The 4,461-nt window shown below is 42.9% G+C and overlaps 1 pseudogene; it reads right to left on the minus strand.

Annotated features, from left to right (window-relative positions):
• LOC137844229 (zinc finger CCCH domain-containing protein 11A-like) overlaps window positions 1-4,250 on the minus strand; it is a 23,396-nt pseudogene extending 19,146 nt beyond the window's left edge.
• Between the last annotated feature and the right edge of the window lie 211 nt (window positions 4,251-4,461).

Below are 4,461 nucleotides of genomic sequence, written 5' to 3' on the forward strand. Positions count from 1 at the left end.
GAGTTTCGCGTCCCCGAAGAGCTTTCTCACGACGGATTTCCTCCAGTGTTTTCACACGGATCTCTCCCATCGGCTTAGCAGCCTTCCCTGTCATCATCAAGAAATGAGAAGCACCAACATTTAAAGAGAGTCCAGCAATATTTTAAGTCTCCAAAATTTGTCAGAGCGCTAAGGAAAACTAATCTGGAGTGTTCCCAATAATGCATCTTAGAACAATATCCTCAGAACAACATTCTCCTCCTCCTCTGAGCCACTTGTATTTTGAAGACCAGCCCTACCCAGAGAGAACTGCTACACAGAAATGCTGCTTTACTTTAGTACTTTTTCAGACTGCATTTCAAATTCCTGCTCCTGGCAGTGGTTCTATTCTAAGGGTACGTAACGGTCCACAGAAGCAGCTAAAAACCTTGACAAGGCACAAGTAGAAAAGAAACACACACCTAGAGCCAGATTTCTGATAGTGGCTGTCAGAAGAGCTTCAGCACTCAAGCAAGAGGCATCAGTTCTTTGTTTTCGTTTACATTAGTTTTTAGGGATGGATGAAAGCAGTCCAAGTTCATGGAAAGGAAGGAGGAGAAAGCATATTTAATATCTAGCTGTTACCTCTCTCAGTGCTGGTCTGTTTAGGAGGTAATCCCAGCCTGTCCTTCAGAGACTTGGCAACTTGAACTGCAAAACAGAAACAGAACGAATTAGGGAGGCTGCATAATGTCAACTTCAGGTTCACAGTTCAAAACAAGACAGGAAAGGGAACTTTGAATCCCAGTGATTACGACCTCAGCCAACATGCAAAAAGAAACATCACTGGAAAAGGACAAACAGAAAGACTAAATACAAAACCCAGGAATCCAATCCAGATGCCCGTTTAGTACCTGGATCTCTCTTGGGGGCTTTGTCAGCATTTCCCGGAGCCTCTACCTTCTTCCCCAGCCTTTCAGCAAGGCTGCGCTTCACTGGAACGGTGCTTACATCATCTTCAGAGAAAACAAGGAATATTGTAAGAACTTTTCTTTGCAGGAAGGTTTGAGAACAGTCAACAATAAGCTTCTATTTTTCAAGCATATTTTCATAGAATTGCCTTTCAGCTGCTAAATGATTTTTTTTTTTTTTTTTTGCCATTTCTGCAGTCAACACAGATCTCCACTGCAATGTATTTTCCTTTCATACCTCAAAAATACTCTTTAATGCAGTCATATATAGAAGGCAGCACCTACGTAAAAGCTCATAAAAAGTTCTTACCTGCGGAGGCTTTCCGTTTTCCTTGTCTATCAGCAAGATCTAGTCGAACCACAGGTTCCTCCCCTAAAACAAAAGGGATTTTTTTTTCTATTTCACAGAAACCAGTAGCCAACAGAAATATTATCCTGTTAGCCCATGTCCCAAAAAACCCAGTCAAACACTGTTTTGACAGCTAAACCACATAAACTCATATTTTAACTATAATTAACATAGAAAAAAAATATTAAGAGTCTCAGTGCTTCCTCCAAATTCCAGCTGAGATAGTAGAGCGTGAATCTGAGTCTGCTTGACAGCTATACTTTGTGCAGAACAAAGCTGCATAAGCAAGCAGAATATTATTAGGTACAAATGCTGAGAAATAGTCCTTTCTAAGGTGAATGTCTACGAGTAAAAGTACTTCCACGCTTTTTTCCCTTTAAAAGGCATTTGCACAGCTCTAAACAATTTATACACAAACTCCTGTCATACTGTGTCCACACCTGCCACTGTCAGCCTCTTTAATGCTTCAGAAATTGCTTCTTATATAGCACTGTCTTCTACAGCTCTTTCTTCTCGTTACTCTTCTGTTTTTCAGTTACCCCCCTATTGAACTCCGAAGTAGAATACACTAGGACAAAACATCTAGGACTCTAGATTCTCTCTGCAGCTTTAACTACTACACAACACGTTGCTCTTCAGACAGGAATAAGAAATTTCCTTCCTAGTTTCACATAGAACTTTACACAACAGACCAGCTAAAGCAGGAGTGGTTCTAAGCTTTCCTCCAACGTTTCAGGTTCTGTCCACTGACTGCCAGACAAAGCCACCAGTGACCTGGCCAGACTGCCTGCCCTATCGCTAGTCAGACCTCGGGTCATCTGTGATTTCTACATTCATGTACAGCACAGATTCCTTCAAGAACCAAAGATTTAACACAATCATTTACAGCAGAAATTCCTTCCAAGAACCAACACATGCTCACCATCATCATCTTCATCATCATCTGCAGCATTGATTACAACTGGAGGGTGTGTAGGGCTTGGGACATTTTCAGAGTTTTCCACTTTCATCACCCCCTTAGCTGTGGAGAGGGATTTGACTGGACAGAAAGTTTCTTTTGCTGCAGTGACATCTGAGCCACTTTCAACTCATCGTCCGCGGACTCAGGCGGACTTGGCAGTGTAGCTAGAGGAAGAGGAGGATCATCGGTAATATGGCAGTTTAAAACTTTGACCACAATGCAAAGAGATGGTAGGAAAGGCAGATAACCCGCACAGACAACGAATTCAGCATCTCCTTTTGCCCATCCCATCACTGTTTACACCGGGAACAATGACTTCCCTTCGAACAACAACACGTCTCCCTACCACCCAGCAAAAGATGAAACAACAGGAAGCAAACTGCAAGGCAAACATCACACAAAGCAAAGAGAAGCCGAGCACGAAAGCAGAAAACAAACACCAGCAGTACACTCGGTTTAACTGACCACCTATGACTGCAGACCTTTTCCTGCACTCACAAATGAACAGTTACCTGATGCCCCCTACAGGATTGGCACCCACGAAGTAATACTCAACATTAAGTCTTCAGCGCTTAAAGAAAAAGGACCTAAACTCACTCTTGCTTGGTGGTAAGAATTGTCCATCGATGTAACGTCCCTTTGCATGATGAAAAGCACAGTTGGCTTTCTGACAGCCTCCCGGCTGGTTCTCCCAGTAGCAAGGAATCTCACTGCGCTTTTTCTGAAGACAGAAAGAAAGAAAAGCTCGTGATAACATGCACCTGAGGCTTGCAAAGAGATGCGCAGCTCCAGATCATGACAGCTGTCACAACACAGTGCTGAAACATCATTCCAAAGGTCAGGTTCTCAGTTAAGTGGAGTATTTCTGGGCATATTCACAAAGTTTGCATAAGCTGCAACCACTATGCACATTTAGATTTGTCATCATTCAGTTTGAGAAGACAGGCACTCGCAGACATCAGTTGAGGGTGGGTTAAACTAATACACCTAGGATTATACTAGGATTATTCAGAGGGAAAAAGAACATCCGAAATTGCCTAGGTTAACCCTGTCTAGAACTACTTCTTGGAGACTTAGTTCTTCTGCACCTTTAACTTTCCCCACTTCCTACCCCAGGCAGCTAGAACAGCGTTAGCTGAAGGACTGTGGCTCAGAAGAGACCCAATAGTTCCTTATCAAGCCTGCTCCCATGAGGATAGAACAGCCTGTTTATTACCCCCCTGCTCCAGCAGGTTTTAGCAGTCTATTTAACAGCTATTCTGCATCTGTTGAGAAAACTGTCAGCATCTAATAATCAAAAAATAGATATATCTTGCTAAGACATACCTAAGGCATTGATTTTATTTCCCTCTGCTTCCTCCCACCCCCTCTCTTGGTAAGAGAAACCAGTATGATTTGGAAGCAAACGAATCTATCCTGCAAAAGCACCATCAGTACACCTAGGGCACTGAAAAAGGCTTTTGTTGATTTCTTTTGAGAACACATCGTTAGGCACTCACGTCAATTTCCATGTGTCTGAATCGGCAGACATTCCTGAAACAACGACCCTCCTGCCACAGCTTGCAGACCGTCTCATTGCCCAGAGCAGCTTCGCAGTGGCGGTAGGCACATTTGTCTCCCTGGAACCAAAAGGAAACCAACAAGGAAAAGAGTACAGCCTCAAAAATGGCCATGCTGCTGCCTAATGTTGCTACAACTGAATTCAGAATCTATCTGGTTCTCAAGTTAACCACAGACCAGTGTGCTTCCTCCTCCTAATCTACTCCTTCCTGAAAAAACTGGGGAAACAAAGCAAAGCAAAGGAAAGCCAGCCATACCTTGGTACAGGTAGAATAGAAATAGAAGTAGCAATCGTCTCCTTGTTTAGACATGCCGACGAGTTCTGCTAACAAGCTCGGCTTCTCTCCACAGGGACTTCCTCTGCTCTTGGAGAGAGCTGTCTTCACCCTTGCTTGGGCTGAAAGTCTTCTACTGGCTTGTGATCAGTGAAATCTGCTTTTTAAAAGTAACCCTAAAGAAAGTAACAAGCGAAAAATAATGAGGAACAAACAGTTTTCCAGCTTTCTTCAGTTGATCGAATCAAGTTATCAGTCTCTCGAAGAGAGCAAAGCCTTTTTCCCAAATCCTGGAAATACACACCAACAGGTGTCATAAGCTTTGCCTTTGCTGAAGGAAGATAAATAACACAAAGAAAATCTGTCTAGTTTGTTTTACAGGCTTGT

The sequence above is a fragment of the Anas acuta genome, chromosome 24 (genome assembly GCF_963932015.1).
Source record: "Anas acuta chromosome 24, bAnaAcu1.1, whole genome shotgun sequence".
In the NCBI taxonomy this organism is placed as follows: Eukaryota; Metazoa; Chordata; class Aves; order Anseriformes; family Anatidae; genus Anas; species Anas acuta.